The 19,545-nt window shown below is 39.3% G+C and overlaps 1 long non-coding RNA gene across 1 annotated transcript in view; it reads right to left on the bottom strand.

Moving 5' to 3' along the window:
• Positions 1 to 349: 349 nt before the first annotated feature.
• LOC126078516 (uncharacterized) overlaps positions 350 to 19,545 on the bottom strand; it is a 296,796-nt gene continuing 277,600 nt past the window's right edge. The window contains exon 3 of the long non-coding RNA XR_007518068.1: positions 350 to 434. This is a non-coding gene — a long non-coding RNA (uncharacterized LOC126078516). The remainder of the gene's footprint in view (positions 435 to 19,545) is intronic.

A 19,545-nucleotide genomic window follows, 5' to 3' on the forward strand; every position in this document is an offset into this window, starting at 1 on the left:
GCTACCCAGACACCACCATTCTAAACCCCAGGAACAGAGGTCCAAAGAGGAGAAAACAGGCAAAGTCACCAGATGCAGAAATCAGGCTACAGAGACACTTGAAGGAAGACAGGCTTAAGCTGTATAAGCTATTCTTCAGCCCTGCTATTTTCAAATAAAAAGACTGTTTTTTTTTTTTTTTTTCATCTGCACTAGGTCTGGCCAACAGTGGAGATGTCTTTCTTTCTGAGAAAGTATGTATGCTGATCTGTACGTTGTACATCGTAATGAGACAGAGGCATGGGCAAGGGTTTCACATACTGTTTTTGTTTCTTATCAAAGGCTTTGCATCAAACAAAAGCTAGAGATTTCCAGTGCTGCTCCCAGACCTCAGACTGAAGAGGGGTGGCATCAATCACCAGGATAGGCCTTGTTGCCAGAGTGGTGAGGTTTGCCTGGTGAGAGAAAAAAAAAAAAAAATTGGTGAGAGGGGCCTATAAATCACAGCCAAGCCCCTGTGTGAACTTCTCCAAGAATCCAGGTGAATGAATCCTTTGTGTCATTTCCCTTCAGGGCAAGATTTCAAGGCAAACTTTAGTTACAAAACCTGCTGAGGTTTCAAATCCCATCATAACTTTCTTTGGCTGTGTTTGGGCTACGAAAGGGCAAATCATAAGCTAAAGGGATCTTGTAAGGATTTTCATGCGTTCAACCTCAATGTCTTTGTTAGAGGAAGAACATCAGCTCTTTGGAGGGGTCACTTCCTCTCCAACAGTGGTTTGCAGCACGAATTCCAAACTGATCCCTTGAGAAGAAAAATCCTTGTGTGGCTGTATTAGGGTTTACAGAAACATTCTGGAGATTTTTTCCTATTATCCCTCACACAGCACCAGTGTTCCATCTTCATATTGTTGACTTTCTAAATGTCTGAGCACAGTATCATAGGACCCATGAATGTCAGCTCTGGAAGGGAAAGAAGTAGTTTGATCTTTATATTGCCTATACCAGGAGCCTAGCAATCACAGAGAGGAGGCAACTTCCTACAAGTCGTCAGTGAGTGACTGACCCAGGTCTAAAGGTGGGTTCCCCAACGCCCAGGCTATTTCTCTTTCACTGCCCACCATCACCTCTAGCAAATTTTATTCACAGTCACGAGTAAGAAGCAGGAGCAGCAGGTGCTCCCATCAGGTATAAATCCTGAAGACTGGGTGCATTCAGACGCCTCAGAGCCTAAACACCTTTCACTTAATAAATGTTCAGAAATTGCTCTCAGATTGGTTGAGTAATAAAGCCACTTAATTAAACACTGACAGGTGATTAAGCAACATAATTAATTATGTTGGTGTTACTGAAATTCTGCCTCTGTCCCAGAACTCTTACATCCCTCAATAGCAGAAGGGCTGCTGGCCTCTGCACTCCAGAAGACATAAGAAAATGTAGCCACTGTATGAAATATACTGCATGCCGTACACATGCACTGTAGTTAGTGTAGAAAGACCCTCTTTTGCCTTTGCATCTTTTAGCCCCCTCATTTTGAACTTCTCTTGGATTCCTTTTTTCCATTCTCCCTCATTCCTTCTCCTTCTCTCCCAGGGTTAGTGCATCAGGGCATCTCCTGGTTGTACTGGGCTCTCACCAGGGTGCACTCAACTAAGTCCATTCTCTCCAACCCCCATGTCCCCTTGCGCCCAGACTAATTAGCCTGGCACCTAGTCTCTGGATCTTTCACTTCCCTTGGCACCTTGCTACAAGCATGTATGTATGACGAGCCAGGGATTAGGGAACTAACCACCTCATCTCAACAAAACACAACAAAGCCAAAGCATGTCTTAATACGATCTTGTAATACTTACTAAAATAACTAAATAAATAGTAGAGTAGAAGTATTTTGAGTAACTTAGGGGACTTGCGGGAGAGGTATCCTAAGGAAAGGCCTTCCTGAGCTCCTCAGAACCCACTCTCTGGGTCAGCTCTGCTCTTCCTCTGGGTCAGCCTATTCTCCAGCTCTTGCCTAAGGCCACCTAAGTGCCAGTGGGAAGAAGAAAACTGTTGAGAAGGTTCAGGAAGCATCAATTTACAAAATCATACATCATTCTCAACTTTAGCTGCACATTAGAATTAGCTGGAGGATTTAAGCAATTCCAAAACTAGATGAGATCAGAGGCCAATTAAATAAAAAACTCTGGGTGTGGGATCAAAATGTCAGTATTTTTAAAGGTTTCCTGGGTGATTCCAATGTATAGCCAAGCTGGGAACTAATGTATGAAATCTAAAAATTATAAGAGGACAAAAGAAATATTAATGTTGCAATGCCATGCACTGAATACTGGGCCCTGTGCAAAGCACTTTTAAAGTTTTATTATAAATTATTATTTGAATTAATCTTCATAAGGGCACTATGAGGTTGTCAATAATATCCTCATTTTAGAGATGAGGGCACTGAGGGTCAAAAAGGATAAGTAATGTAACCACTCAGTACACTGCCACAACCACAATAATAACAATAACTAATGAGTCTATCTGATTGCAATCTTGACTCATTGTCCTTCTATGGTACCTGTCCATTCCTGTCAGTCTGTTGCTGTTGAGGAATTTCTAAATATAGAACTTTCCACAGAGAAAGGGAGCAGGCTGATATAACTACTCAGCTGCAAACATGTGCTACCATTCATGAAAGAGAAAGGATGACTCAGAGGCCAGAACCAAGAGCCCAAAGGGCAGCGCGGAGAGCTATGGAGGATTGTTCCCAGGTTTGGGACCTAATCAAGGAACTCCCCCTGGGGTTTACCTGGCTGGATTAAAAACAGATGGTATCTGTTAACTCCTATTTACCTTCCACCACCCCCCCATTTGGATGGACTGGAATGTCCACAGCTATCATTCTGTCCCTGTCCCCACCATTGTATATTAGGAGCGTTCAGGAAAGACAACTTGTCTCCTTAGTTCCACAGATAGAGAGGAATTGTTCCTGGGAGCTGAGTTTAATGGATTACACTCAAGATCCTCATCCATGTCTGCCTTAGAACTTTTGAGCTGCTGAGGTTTGGAAGAGGTTTTGGACTATAATGCTGTAATGGGATGAGATGCTTGGGAACATTGGGAGGTTGTGAATCTATCTTGTTTATGAAATGGATATGAATTTTGGGGGCCATAGAGAAAAATGCTTCGTAAAGTACAGAGTCAGCGGAAAAGAGGAAGACCCTCAATGAGATGGATTGACACAGTGGCTCAAGCATAACAACTATTGTGAGCATGGTGCAGGACTGGACTGTGCTTCGTTCCATGGTACATAGGGTTGCTATGAGTTGGACCGACTTGACTGCACCTAACAACAAAAACAACAGAGAAAAATGTGGTAGGTATAATTCTAGGGTGGATGGTCCTCATGGTCTCTTCCCCTCGGTTTTCCCTCGTGATTATGTTCTATTGCATGGCATATGAGCCTTTTAAAAGTGTAGAGTTTTGTCCAGTGCGTGAGGCTCTCTGTTGCTGAGATGGAGGGGTTCACAGAGCAAGGACCTGAAAGTGGCCTCTGGGAGCTGAAATAGTCCTCATCTGACAATTAGAGCTAATATGACAATTATAAGGACTAAATAAATATAGCAAAACATATATTAACACTTGTTTGTTAAGTCCATTTTGGCAGATGTACAAGGAAATTAATGGTGGTGCAGGAATATTAAGAAGAAAAAAAAATCTGGAAACTCAATCTCACCATAAGCAGAAGCTAACTCTAGAGGAATTTGAAGCTGGTGGTGAACTGCAGCTAACCAGAAATGCAACAAATCCCAAACCTAGATTAACTTCTCCACATTAATGGTGGAATAGAAGAGACGTGCTTATTTCTAGGCATAACTACTATTTACCTCAGGCTCCTCTCTTCCATACATGCAGTTGGTCTTTAAATTACATTGTAAGAAATACTGCAAAATCCCATACAAATATCAGGTATTTTTATCATGAGCTAAGAGAATTAAGGCATTTTCTTTTTCATTTAGTAATTTGCCTTATAGTATTAACTTAACTCTTATAGTGAGATAATATTTAATGTTTTCCAAAAAAGAGGCAATTGCAGAACTCAAAATTATAATTATTTTGCTTTGCTCCTAGCATTAACAAATTTGAAATGGAAAGTGCTCTTTTTCCCTCTAGCTGAACATATTTATGTAACAATGTTCAATGTTTCAAAGAGTCCAATTCTTCTTCTCAGTCTCACTTAAGAACAGGGAGAAGGGTACCAAATATAGACATTTGCAGTACTACCTGAAATTAATTCAGTCCTAAGAAATGCCACCAGGTGTGGTTAAACTCATATTTCTGTTTTATTTCTTTCATGAACTTTCCCCATGTGTTCCTCCAAACAACTGCCTATTTTTTCCCAGACCTTTCACCAAACGTAGGTGAATTTTACAAAGTTTTCAGTCCAGTGAAACTGGCCCCTGGCATCTCCTAGCACAGCTCCAGCATGGCTGCAGCGGGCACAGGAAACTATCACAACCTCTTGGGAAAACCTGTCTGAGGAGCTCCTATGCTTCTCGGAGCAGTGAGACTGCATTAAAATGCTTCACATTTGTGAGGACAAAAACAAGGCACAGAGGAGCAAGGAAAAGATGGGCAGTTGTCTTGGAGGAAGAACGGTTAAGCCTCCTTGGAAATAGATTTTCTTTAACTTCTTTAAACCCATGGGCACTGAGAATCAGTCACTCTCATATCCATTTAGGGACTTGTCACCTTGTCCTCTTGGCTACATCTCCTTTATACAGCCCACTTGATCCCTTTCACCACACATACAAAATAAAAATACAGATAATTCCTGAAAAATATAGATAATGGCTTCCATAGATGCTGGATCAACCCTCCTTACCCTGGCCTACATCTATGACTTCCTTGAAACTCTGAACAACTGCTTTACAGAAGTTTAGATTAGTGATTCTCAACTTGGATTTAAAGCAATTTTCTATCATCTCTTATACCACATAGCAAGGGATGGATGCTGTGTCTTATCCATCAACTTAGATGGTTTCCTTGCCCAGTGAGGTAGAAGAACAATCGTTCCCATCAACCTGGGGTACAGGAAACTCAGAAACCTGGGCGCTACTCTGAATAGTCAGGGCCTATCACTCTTTCTTTAATTTAGCTTTTTCTCTACTTTATTCAAATCTCTAATCTATACTACACCACATTTTTTTTACCTGACTGTGAAGCTCTTTAGAATGAGATCTTTAAAAATCAATTACAAGGCTTTTCTGACTTTGTATCATTGGTACTTAAGTGCCAGAGTGGGCCAGCAGTGGTTAATTCATAATGTTCCCATCTACTTTGGGGATCTTATGGAAGATACTTAACAGAGTAAGACAGGATCTCTTATGGCTGTTCTCAAGAAGGGTAGAGAGTAATTTTCTGCTCAGACATCAGCCAGAAGCATTCTTCCTATAAAGGAGTTCCTCATAACTCTTACCCCTACTCAAATATCCGTTATTTCTGCAGAGACTTAACATAGAGCTCCAGATATTCAGACTCAGCCCACTGCCATTAAGTCAATTCGGATTCACAGCGACCCTATAGTACGGAGTAGAACTGCTGCATAGGGTTTCCAAGGAGCGTCAGGAGGATTTGAACTGCCGACCTTTCGGCTAGCAGCCAAGCTCTTAACCACTACGACTGCAACATTCAGACTGGAGAGTGAAATTTAGGCAATCAGAAGACAGTCCCAGCACCATAAAAAAGGAAAGCAACTAAGATTTTTTAGAACGCAATGAAAGACTCAGGCCTCCAAAAGAGTCAATGGATAGAGAATTGATTTGCAAATCACCTTTAGGCATTCGCATATGCAAAGATCAAGAACTTTCTTCAGAGAGCACTGATGTTTCTAATTCACCCATCTTTTTCTTTGAGTGAGGTGGGGCAAACCAGAAAGGTGCACAATGAGAAAGATCAGCAGGACTCACAGAGTCATTAAAAAGAGTGATTTCATCCAAGAACAGTATTCTGAAGGGAAAAGCTTCTCTTTCTTCTGCCAATCTCCCCGTTTCTCTCCTCATTACGTGACCCACTGTTCCACTGGGTTCTGGTCGGTCAGAATCCAGACCATTCATTGGGCCCCTTTCAGAGGCTTGGAGGTTCACTGTGTCCCATGACGGGAACGGGGCTCTGTACTTTCTCTCTTCACATCTGGTGCCCAGGTAAAATGGGCACTTTTGTGCTTTCTAATCCCTGGGTGGTGAAAATGTTTAAGCACACAGATGTTAACTGAAAAAATGGCACTTCAAGTCCACCCAGAGGCACTTCAAAAGAAAGACCTGGGGATTTACTTCAGAAAAATCAGTCATTGAAAACCCTGTGGAGCACAGTTCTACTCTGACACACATTGCTTGCAACTCAATGGCAAGTGGTTTGGTTTGGTTTGGTTTTGTGCTTTCCATTGCCTCTTGATAAGATTGTCTGGGAAGGTTCTCCTAGTTGATAAGGAAACAACTTCCTGCTTTATCTGATCTGTCTGCAACTGGTAAGTAAACCAAGCTGTCTCTGTGAGCACTGATTTGTTCATTTGTTGCTGTTCTCACAGTTTACCTCCAGCGTTCATGAGCATTCTGGTCTCTGGATTTAGATTTTGGGAGGAAGTAGAAAGCCCCACTTGAACCTAAGACCTACAATACTTAATACAGATTACTAGACTCCCCCAAACCATTCCCCTCATCCTCCTTCTTACTGGCAGAGTCTACCTCCTATCATGGATATTTATAATGCCAGTTATTCTCTTTCTCAGCTTCTTTGCAGTTAGGGGTAGCCATGGTTCCAGTTGTGGTCAATGAGACACAAGATGTCTTTACAAGATTTTTAGGAACCATATTTCTCCTGAGTAGAAATAAAGAGATTCTTAAAATTCTTCTCCTTGGTGCTCTTTAACCTTTAGTCTTCTTTGTGTTGGTGCTATTTAGGCTTTAGTCTTTGTGAACAGTTGAGTTAGAGTGTGATGTTTGGAAGTGAAACAGTCATTTTGTAACCACGAACGAGCACATCTCAAAATGAAAGCCAACACAGTGAGTATTATGACAGAAGCAGGGAGGAAAGTGACTTTGTCCTTGAAGTCAGCTTTGAGCCTTTGCACCAACCCAGGTGTAGCCTAAGTCTATATAACTTGTTATGTAGAAACTGGAAATGTATACAAAATTTAAAGAAACACATTTATGGTTTATTGTAGATGTCTATGAATAACTATATCATACTATATATATATCATACTATATATAAAATTCTCTTATATAGGGTTTTAGTGATATATATTTTATATATTTATACTAAAGAACTTATTTTTTATATATTTACACTAATATATATATTCTACATGTTGTGTTTTAGTGGTTATAAATAAATACTTCTGTTGTCTTTATAAACTTCTGAGTTAAAAGCCCCTTGAGATAGTATTAAACTTAAATACAGGTATTAAGGAGGTAGCTAGTGTGATGGTTAAATGCAAGATACCTGAAGGCCGACCATCTAGGTTTATAGTTCTGGTTTAGCATTTTGCTAGGTATACAATCTTGGGGGAAGCTACTTAACCTCCATCGGCCTCAGTTTTCCCACCTGTAAATGGGACAATGACAATAGTACTCATCTCATGGAACAGTGGTGATTGTTATAATCTCCCTTAGGACACTTCCTAAAACATAGTAAGTGCTGAATGAGTCTTCTGATATAATTTCTGGTATATTTCATCTGTTTTTTGCCCCAGTAATCAAACCAAGATAAGACACTGGCAAGAAATGTTGGTATAATACATATATTCTAAAATGCATAGTTTTCTCAATTATTTTAATGTCTTATATTTTATCATGCCGACTTGATCTTTTACTCAACAGCTTAATGTTTTCAAACAGAAGTATTGATACCAGCCCCAGAAGTTCAATAATTTGCAAAGATAGTATTTTTCCCTCATTGGTTTTATTTAAACATCAACATATTCTTTGGAATGAATCTCAGCTCAGGGAGAAATAAAGGACTAAAGATTTTCTGAACTAATATGAATACACCAGAACCAGGCTCCTGGGAATCACTGCAGCACATTTTCAGTCAACTTCTTTACAACAAAACCAACCCCTGAGTTGCTGTCCTTCTACCTACTATGTCACCTTAGAGAACCCATGATTATGTGACCATTGCCATTATTGAGAACCTATTTTTTCTTTTAATATATATCAATATTGTGCAAGGTGTTTTATCTGCACTAGCCGATCCTACAACAAGCCCGTGTTAGACATGAGGTTCAGAGGGATCAAGCCAGTTGTCCAAGGTCATATAGCTAGTAAGCAATGAAGCCAAGATTAGAATGAGAGTCTATTTTTATTCCTAGTCTTTTTTTTCCCCCACAGCTAAACTTAACTACCTTCCATAGGATGAAATATTCCAAAAAATATATATTTAATTCAATTAGAATTATTTTGAAATATGGTAAGTCTGTAAGACCAAATGATTGAAACTCTGACTAATAATGGGGGAAATTTCAACTATTTTAAAGAGATAATTTTGTCTGGGAACTTGTCTTTCATTTATTCATACTCTTGCCAAAAGAGTATGGGATGTGGATTCAAGAGTTTGAGTTTAGGGCCTAGCTCAATTATGCATTGAATTTGTAATGATAGAGAAAGGATTCAAGTTAAAATTCTGGGTCTACAAAATAGTCAGTCTATAATATCTTGAGGTCCAAACTTAGGATGTTACTCTCTAGTAGGCTGTGTTTCAGGAGCAAGTCTTTTTTTTTTTTTTTTTTAAATAGTACTTTAGATGAAGGTTTACTGAACAAACTAGCTTCTCATTAAACAGTTCATGTATTATTTTGTGACATTGATTGCCAACCCCAGGATATGACAACACTCTGCCTTCTTGACCTTGTGTTCCCTATTACCAGCTTCCCTGTCCTCTCCTGCCTTCTAGTCCTTGCCCCTGGGTTGGTGTGCCCCTTTAGCCTTGTTTTGTTTCATGGCCCTGTATAATCTTTGGCTGAAGGGTGAACCTCAGGTGTGACTTCATTACTGAGCTAAAAGGGTGCCTGGGGGCCATAATCTCAGGGTTTCTCCAGTCTCTGTCAGGCCAGCAAGTCTGGTCTTTTTTCATGAGTTATAATTTTGTTCTACATTTTTCTCCAGCTCTGTCCAGGACCCTCTATTGTGATCCCTGTCAGAGCAGTGAGTGGTGGTAGCTGGGCACCATCTAGTTGTGCTGGACTCATTCTGGTGGAGGCTGTGGTAGTTGCAGCCCATTAGTCCTTTGGACTAACCTTTCCTTTGTGTCTTTGTTTTACTTCATTCTCCCTTGCTTCAGGAACAAGTCTTAATTCAGATACTAGCAGTTGTGTGGCATCATCCATTTAGTCCCAAGAATTGGAATGGCTCTACAAATAATAATAATAACAACGATAATAAGAATAAAGAGGTGGTTACTTGCATAATATAAGTTGAAGGTCATCATTAGACCCAATGCCACCCCAAATATACTTTCAATCAGATTGTCATTGTGTCCAAAATCTTGATCGTTTCACTGTTGAAATGTACACATCTTGCCTAGCTGCTAATATGCTCCTTTCCTTTAATACCTACAGTTGATCACTGTTATGTGCTCCCAATAGAAACATATTTTCAGCTGAGTGTTCTTATCATCTACAATCAGAGTCTGCCTTTCCCAGTAGGAATCAGAATGATTCCCCTGCCTAATTGTTGAGCATCACTGCTTAAACATTGGCTGCCCACAGATCAAGTGATTTTGTGAAGCCCATTAGACCTAGTTTAGACCATTATCCCCAGAGTGATCAGTTCTGAAGCCAAGCTCTCCGGCTCCCACCTTCTGACCTTATCCTCTCTGGCTTCTTTCCTTTGTCTATCTGTGGCTTCTTATGGAGAGACTGTAGCAAAGATGTGAAGTGGATGGACCATGGAACCCACAGTTTGTAATCCCAGGCCCTCCTCATACCCTCCAAGAACACACATTGTCAGTGACTGTGGGTAAGTTTCCTTACCTCACTTCTCTAATCCTCTGTTTCCTTATCTACACGCTGGAAAAATAAGACCTTTTTTTATTGTCAGAAAAGTCTGGAAGTTGTAAAACACCTTAAAAAGATTTGCATCAAAGGGATTTTGGTGTTTAGACTGATATTCAGGCAAGATTGACTAGATTGGAAATGGGCTTGTACATAATATCTTAAAAAAAATTTGAGAGTTCTAGAAATGTTTGGCTGTTAACCACAAGGTTGGAGGTTTGAGTCCACACGGAGGCACCTGAAAAGAAAGCCCTGTCACGCTACTTCCAAAAAATCATCCATTGAAAACCGTATGGAGTACAATTCTACTCTGACACTCATGGGGAGAATGCCATAAGTTGGAGTCCATTCAATGGCAATTGGTTTGGTTAGAATGCAAAAATAACATTTATAATAAGCATAAGAGATAAAAACAATAATCCTCTTTAATGATGAGAAAAGCAAGGCACCGAAAGGCTAGTAGATCCAAAGTTCACAGCTTGTCAATGGTAGGGCTAAGATTTGAAAGTTGGCAGTTTGAGTCTGCTTTATTAACCACTGGCTATATTTCCTAGAAAATTGATCTAGAAAAGCAATTCAATATGCTCTATGTTATTGCAGATGATGAAACTCAGTCTTCTGGGCATAAATAATAAGGTGGTCAATTTCTATATGTTCTAACAAAGAAATAGTGGTTCCCCCAAAGGAAGTAAACTCCAAAGCAATAAAGGTGTTCAAACAGGGATTGGAAAATAAATTTTGAGGGACTGTAGCCAAAAGGGTTCCTGCACCGAAAATGGCAGATGGGGTTTGATGAGTCCTAAGGTTTCTTCCTAAGATTCCAAGAGTGCAGATGTCAGTATTGTGGAGTAGACCTCCACTTTCTGCACGATTCCAGTGTGTTCAGCTCTCTGCTTGATCCCTCATTTACATCAATTCCAGTCCTCAAGGCAGCCCCCAAAATGGCTGCTATTATGTCTATCTCATAGGTGGAGATACTGGTTTCAGGTTCATCACACAATCAGTAAAGGACGAATATCATCCCACGCTTACTTATTCCAAAGCTCACTGTTCTTTAAAAGGCACGTTTGCAAAATACCGAATTCTTCAACAATAGTAAAGAAAGGAGGCATCTCAGCAGGAGGACTTGCTTGGTTCATTCCTTACTGTGTTCTTTTTAATTGTTATGATACTAATGCAGATAAGAGTGGGGGTAGCATTTATAATATAATTTGAATACCACCCTGATGCGTCTTGGGAATGGGTAAGGGCAGTACATGAAATATTAAAGTTGAAATGTCGTTTCCATTACTTAATAGTATCCAATTAGGATTTTATTGATTAATTAGTGTCTACATTTTTTTTTTTTTTACATGAAGCATTCTATTTTTCTAAAGGCCATTAATGCACCTGACTGTTCCTTAAATGTTAACATATTCAGATAATTACAACTGCATCATACCTGCTGCTTAGACTGTTTGAGTTATTTGGTATTTGTGAGGTTTCAGACTCATGTAATCTTTTAATGTAAAAATGAATTTAAATAACTTAATCGTTATAGAAAATCTCTCTTAAATACCCATGAACTTGTGGTTATAAGCATGTTTGCACCTTCCTCCACAGAAGCTCATTTGCAAATGTTTTAAATGTAGTAAAGGCAGGGTGGGGAAAACAAAGACCCAACAGCCAATGGGTATCACAGGGTTTTAAGGTCAAATGTATTGTTTAAAGAATTGTAAATGACAGGATAGTAGCAGGAATGAGAAACACAGGTTTAAAATTCAGAGCAAGCTGACCAAACAATTGGTGTTTGGTAAAGCCCTGTCTCAGGTGTCAGTTGATGACAACATACTATCACCACCTGTGACTCTTAAATGAACTGTGCTGAGACAGAAAGTACTCAGAGACGTGGTGCCTGAAGAAAGTCAGGTAGCAAGTTTGAAGAAATTCAAAGTGTGTGCTTGGGGCGGGGGGTAGTGATGGTTCAGTGATAGAATTCTACTTTTCAAGTAGGAGACCAGGGGTTCACTCCTGGCCGGTTCACCTCATGACCAGCCACCATTCATCTGTCGGTGGAGGCTTGTGTGCTGCTGTGGTGCTGAGCAGGTTTCAGCCGAGCTTCTGGGCGAAGACAGTAGATAGACAGGCCTGACCACCTACTTCTGAAAATTAACAAACAAAAACCCTATGTGTCACAATGGTCCAGTCCTGCTGTGCAAGAAGTTGCCATGAGTCAGGAGCCAACTCAATGACAGCTAACAACAACAACAGCAAAAATATCTTAAGCAAGTCTGTTTGTTGGGACAATATCTATTTGTAATGTGTCAACTCTTCCATCTTGGGAAGGAAAGACAGGCAAAAAATAGGCATGCATTGTTATGAGGCAAATTATGAGACTGACGTATCTGAGACAAATACAAATCGTACTGTTAAGGGAATTATGATTATTTGGAAATACTGTATAGTTGTATTCAAAATAGTTATCATGTGTTTACCATGAAAAGATATTTTGCCTATTGCATATGAATGTGTAAAAGATAATATTAAACAGTATGTTCTATATATCAGACGCTGTACCATCCACCATTAAGATTTTACAAATATCTTCAGAAGGCAGTATAGTTGTTGTTATGTTACATATCAATATGGTAACTTTTGTTGTTCTTAGGTGCCATGAAATCGGATACGACTCATAGTGACCTTATGAACAACAGAACAAAACATTGCCCAGTGCTGTGCCATCCTCACAATCGTTGCTATGTTGTTGTAGCGACTGTGCGAATCCATCTCATTGAGGGTCTTTCTATTTTTCACCCACCCTCTAGTTTACCAAGCATGATGTCCTTCTCCAGGGACTAGTCCCTCCTGATAAAATGTCCAAAATATGTGAGACTAAGTCTCACCATCCTTGCTTCTAAGGAGCGTCCTGGCTGTACTTCCTCCAAGACAGATTTGTTCTTTCTCTGGCCGTCCATGATATATTCAATATTCTTCGTCAACACCATAATTCAATGGCATCAATTCTTTGGTCTTCCTTGTTCATTGTCCAGCTTTTATACCCCATGAGGCAGTTCCCCTGTGTGTCTGTCAGTTTGTCCTACTGTGAGGGTTTTTTGTGTTGCTGTGATACTAGAAGTTATGCCACCAGTATTCAGATACCAGCAGGGTATCTTGTTTGATTTCTTGACTGCTGCTTACATGAGTGTTGGTTATGGATCCAAATAAAATGAAATCCTTTACAACATCAATATTTTCTTAGTTTATCATGATGTTGCTTATTGGTCTATTTGTGAGGATTTTTGTTTTCTTTATGTTGAGGTGTAATCCATACTGAAGGCTATAGTCTTTGATCTTCGTCAGCAAGAGATTCAAGTCCTCTTTGCTTTTAGTATGAAAGTTTGTGTCATCTGCATTGCGAAGGTTGTTAATGAGTCTTCCTCCAATCCTGACGCCTTGTTTTCTTCATATAGTCTAGTTTCCAGACTATGTGCTCAGCATACAGATTGAATAAGTTTGGTGAAAGGATACAAGCCTGATGCACACCTTTCATGATGTATCCCCTTCTTCTGTTTGAACAACTGCCTGTTGGTCTATGTATAGGTTCCACATGAGCACAATTAAGTGTTCTGGAACACCCATTCTCTGAAATGTGATCCATAATTTGTTATGATCCACACAGTTGAATACCTTTGAATAGTCAATGAAACCCAGGTAAACATCTTTCTGGTATTCTCTGTTTTCAGCCAAGACCTGTCTGACATCAGCAGTGATATCTCTTGTTCTACATCCTCTTCTGAGTCTGGCTTGAATTTCTAGCAGTCCCCTGTCCTGTACTGCTGCAAACATTTTTGAATTATCTTCAGCAAAATTTTACTTGTATGTGATATTAATGATACTGTTGGTAATTTCTGCATTCTGTTGGATTGCCTTTCTTTGGAATGAGCATGAATATTGGTCTCTTCCAGTCAGTTGGCCAGGTAGCTATCGTCCAAGTTTCTTGGCATAGATGAGTGAGTGCTTCCGGAATTCCCAACAAACTTTTTACCTAATTTAGACATGGTTAAGTGACTTGCCCAGGGTCACTCAATTGTGTCAAAACTTCAAAACTTGTCCTTATTAGAAATACCTAGAGGGAAAAAAAGTCCTTCCTGTGCCTAGCCAATTGAAACTGCCTCTTTGAGGGTAGGACCAAGACATCTGCAGTTTTGGAGAATTCTCCAGATAATTCAGGTGCAAAGAGGCTTGCAACCCATAAAATACCTCCTGTAAGTAGTTCTTAAATTGACTGAACATTGGAATCACCTGGGAAGCTTTAAAGCTTACCAATACCTGGGTCCCACTGCTAGATAAAAAAATAAATAAATAAATTGGTCTGTTAATGTTAATGTGCAAGCTGGGCTGAGAACCATAGCTACAGCCCTATTCTGAAATGCAGTGGTGACACCTTATTCCATCTGTCTGGAGCTGCGGTCTTTCTGTGTTTCTCAGGTGACATGCCACAGCTCATCCCTACTGAGAAGTGGCCAGGAATCAAATTGCATTGACGTTTTAGGTTTATACAAAGACAGTGCTCTTATCTCCTGTGACTCTCCTTACACCCACTACAGTGGGGTGATGCTCCTGGAAGGTCAGAGGAAAGAGTTCTTCCCAAGGGGACCCAGGCATATTTCTTTTTTTGTGTAGATGGGACTATACTTATCTTTCCCCTCCAAGTCAACACCACATAATTCACCTCAATGACACTGGCATTCTAGCAAATTGCTGCTCCCATGAAATTCTAGATTGCCTGTCATTATTTCTAAGCTGTGTTTTACAGGTTTTCCACATCTCTTTCTGAATAGAGGAATTGCATACCATGGTCTCTGCTTGTACTTCCTATGTGCCTTACTAGAACGGCAGCATCTTTCGTTGAGACAGCATGTGTTTGGTTATAGGTAAGGAAAATGGATCAAAGGTGTCTGGGTCAGCTATCCTCAAGTCCCCAAGCAGGGAAAAAAAAAAAAAAAAACTGTCAAGGTTTTGCGCATGGTATGTGCTCAACAATTGTGTGTTAAGAAAATTATCCCATACTTTTTAGGCATTTTCCATGTGACAAACATTTTACAATGCTGTGAGTAGATTCTGAGGTAGGAGATGGGGCCTCTTCTCTCCTAGGAACTTGTACAATGCAGTGTAGACAAGTTCATGGAAAGCACATAAAGACTAAGGTAGCTCAATAGAGCCATATGGGGTTTAGATAAGAAAGACACTTGTGAAAGCTGTTTGAAAGAGGTGGAACTCGGACTGGGACTTTTTTAAAAAGAAAGTATCTGGACAAGGCATGGAGAAATGGAGAGACAGAATTCTAGACATGGAGCATAACCTAAGAAAATTATGAGGTTGGGGAATGAGGGCAAGAGGAGGTGGGCCATTGAGAGACCTGCCTCTGGTAAAGATGCCTGGGGAGTTGTCACACATGCACACGTGCATACACACACACACACACACACGTATATCTTCAAAGAAATAGCAGAAACCCACATTACTATCTATCTCTTTCATAGCATAACTATTCATTCTTATATGTGTTGACTTGATTTTTCACCATTTAGAATGTAAGTTTGTTCCTAGAATGGGAAGTTTTTCATAATTCCTTTAAATTAATCTCTATATTCTCACTTTTAGCTAGTATTGTCAATGAGTAAAATCTCTGAGTCAGTTGAAGTAAAAGCAAATAGTTTTATTGGAGAAGCAGATTTACAAGTAGGGTAGCATTTGGTTCTGAGAACAAAATAAAAAAAAAAGAGAGGGATTTTTATATATGAGAGATGGAGGTTGTATATATGAGTCACAAGTAAACTTTTCATAATGTTAGCTAACCTATTTTTTTGTCATAGACTTTCTGAGGGTAACCTGCATAAGTGTTCTTCTGGTAACATCCTGCGTAAACATCTTCTCCAAAAAGTAGAACTTTTTTTTTTTTTTCCATGTTTCTCCTGGAACATTCTTAACCACAAAGAAAAACTTTTCTTTAGTTATTAGTTTTTTTTTTAAGTCTGCACAAAGGTCAGCTGTTGCTGGGGAAAAAAAGAGAAGTGCATTCTTTAAGTAAAGTGGAGTTGGTGTCTGACCTAAGCTCAGCCATTTTATGCATGTCACTTGCCTGAGAATTTTAGGGCACTCTTACATAATCCCCTCTTTGATCAAGAATCTTTGTGGAGATTCACTGATCACTATTATGAGTGCCTTCTTCTGCATGAGCTTAGTTATTCAGTTCCTTTAGATGGCTCACTCTGGTAAACTTTTAAGACCCCAGGTATTACTCCTAAATGGTAATGGGGAACCATCTAGTCTCTCATCTTTGCCATGCCCTAGCTTGAGCCTCTGCCTCTGTGATCAGTAATCTGGAGTGAAGAAAGAGTAAAGCAAAATTAAGAAGAACAAATGACATACATTTACCAGGCTTACACTAAGGCGTGAGACAAAATCCATCAGAAAAATGGGTTTCATCTACATACGTAATTCTTTTCATAGGCATAGAATTAGTATTCTGATTAAAAGCATTGGAAAGACATTTATTTAACCAAGAAATTATTAGGGCAGCTATGAGCAACATCAAAGTGGTTTGTAGTGTAAATCTAATCCAGGGACTGAAGCCATTGAGTAACCAGCTAAAAATATCAAGAAAGGGGGAATTATGCTTGGGGGGAATATGTACCCAAGTAGCCTTCTGGCAAATTCTCTTGATATCTTTCTACTTCTCCTGTGGTATTTATTCAGGAACAACAAGAGGTATTAAGAATGGTACATACCCCTCCTTGTTGTGCTGAAAAGAAATTATGAGGTATTCTGTTGTCTAACAACTTTAACAAGGTTTTATATAGATTTTCGTTCAGCTGCTGTAACATCAGCAATATCATTTGCAAATTGTTCCATAATGGTGGACAAGGTGCAGATACCTACATCTAATTGAGCAACAGCAAGGATTTGTAGAAAGGCTTGAAGGGATGACCATTCATCCCCAGGTTGTTCTATTAAGGGGTTTAGTTCTCTATTTTTTTTGTTTGGTCAATATAAATTTTAATTCCCTGGTCCAGTCTAAACTATAAATATATGAATAAATGTTTAATGGGATCCCAAGGGTGCCTAAAGTGTATCGACCCCACATGTTCCACTGTCCAAACATGCTATAGCCCAGGGATAAGGATTAAGAATTTTATTTAAATAGGGTGATCCTCTACATAATAAGAACATATATCAAGTACATCACATCCCTGCTCCAGTTTGTTCATTGGGAAGGGGATATATGTACTCTTCACTTATTGACTATCTTGTTGTCTGACGGGTTGCATTTACAGCAACAGTAAAAAATCTACTATCTGGCTATCTTGCACATTAATGATGTTCATCTGGCAGTAACGAACGCTGGGATGAGAGGCTAGAGTAATGCTGGCTGTGATGGTTAAGGTAATGTGCCAACTTTGTTGGAACATGATTCTCAGTGATTTGGCAGTTATGCAATGATATAATTTGGCAGTTATGTAATGATGTACAGATCCTCCATTTTGTGCCCTGTTGTGGTCATCTTTCATTTTTGCATACCACCTATTTTCATATAATGACCTGGTCTTTGGGATCTAACCATGTCGATAAGTGAGGAGTGGGTGTAGTTTTGTTAGCTCTCTTAAGCCAATCCTCAGTGATTGAATCACCAAAAATGGGTAAGTCTCCAAAATCTAGCTGATCTTTGAGTTTAAGGCAGATTGAGTAAGCTTAGTTGTTGGTAAGATGCAGAATAATGCTGGATGTTGCTAATGAAAGGAGTGTATTGTTCAGAGAGGGGTAGAACATTCATCAGGGTCTACCCAAACATGAGTTAAATTAAGGCAAGGTATGAGAGGATAGATTGGTAGGTTGGGAGGGTGCCACAATTTGACATGTATGGCCTTTAAAAGGTCTCTCAAAATCTACAGTAAAATTGGGTACAAATTTGTAATTCAAAAGTGGCAGGGCCAGGGGATCAGAATAGTCTTGTACAGATTGAGGAGAATAATGGCATATCCAGCAATTGGTTAAATTACTTGCATTGGCTATAGATGGGCCAATTTAACAAAAGTATGTTCTTGCCAATCATCGGTAGGAACTATTAGATCTAAAAAGAATAGGAAAAGCTTTATCTTTACTTATAACAGATCAAAGAAAAGTTACCAAGAAATGAATCCTAAATGATAAAATAAAGCTGCTTCAAAAGCAATGAATATTAAACAAAGTGCAATAATTTTAACCACTTGCATTACCAAGTAATGATGTTAAGCTGAAATAATAAAATCATCCGTAAGAAAGCCAATAAGTAAAAAGCAGAGTCCTAAATCTTCAGCAGCTTGAATTTGCATGAGGCCTTGATCCATTATCTTGGGACCAGCTGTCTACCTCAGATGTCCTCTGCTTCTGGCCAACGGTGTGTTTAAGGGCATGTTCTTACGGAAACCTAATCCCAAGATGCTCTTTGTAAAGCTACAAAGGCATATATGCTTCAGACAGTTGCAGGTATGCCTATTGCTAAACAAATTAAAGTCCACACAATTTTTAATGGAATTATAACAGCAAAAGGGTCCCTGACTTGGGCAAAAAGAACCAAGATTCTCAAAATGCCAAAAGACCTCTATTCCCTAAATTTCTACAGACAGGCATTAGGCCAAGAAAATTACTCAGCTGTGAAGTGAGCTACTTTTTATAGCAAAGAAAGGTCTCCTCAGAAGACAGAGCTAAGAGCCCAGAGGCTAGACTCAAAAGCCCTGAAAAACAATGGAACAGGAAGCTACTCAAAGAAGCAGAACCAGGCTCTAGTCCAGACCAGAAAGTTGCTCAGCCAGTCCACAGAATTTTGAGCTACAGCAATGATTGTTGCAGTTTATTATACAGAAAATGCTAACTGATAGTTTTGAATTCCAACTCCTCAATCTGCTGAGATAAAGTCCAGCACTGTATAACTTTAGACAAAAATTAATTAGCTCTTTCTGATTTTTAATTTTTATGAATGCAAAATAAGACTAAGTCATATGTACCTGGTAGGGTGGTTGCATATTAATAAGTAGTGTATGTTGTGAGTTCTGCTAAAACGTTTGGTTTCTAAAAAAAAATTATAAAGCTTCCTCATTTGTACAAGATGTTACCTTTATTGTAAAGACCAAAGCAGAATGCCCAGGAGAACCAAGCCTGACACATCTGAATAGTTAGACATCAGTAAATCAGATTATGGTCAAGTGTATGGTTGTGGCTTTAATTTCTGAATAAGAGATTCATGTGACCCTCCCTGACATGGACAGAGCTATTTTCTTTAGGGTAGAGGAAAAAAAAATCATAAAAACATCTATAAAGACTGCTAAGTCATTCAATGAGGAAGGAAGAGCCTCTTTAGTAAATGATGGTGGAAAAATTGGACTTCCACATGCAGAAGAATGAATCACTAATTATGCCTCATACCATACACAAAAAACTAATTAAAAATTAAACAAGGACCTAAATATGAAAACTAAAACCATAAAATTCTAAAAGGAAAATTCAAGAGTGAAGCTGTA

Source organism: Elephas maximus, chromosome 6 (assembly GCF_024166365.1).
Source record: "Elephas maximus indicus isolate mEleMax1 chromosome 6, mEleMax1 primary haplotype, whole genome shotgun sequence".
In the NCBI taxonomy this organism is placed as follows: domain Eukaryota; kingdom Metazoa; phylum Chordata; class Mammalia; order Proboscidea; family Elephantidae; genus Elephas; species Elephas maximus.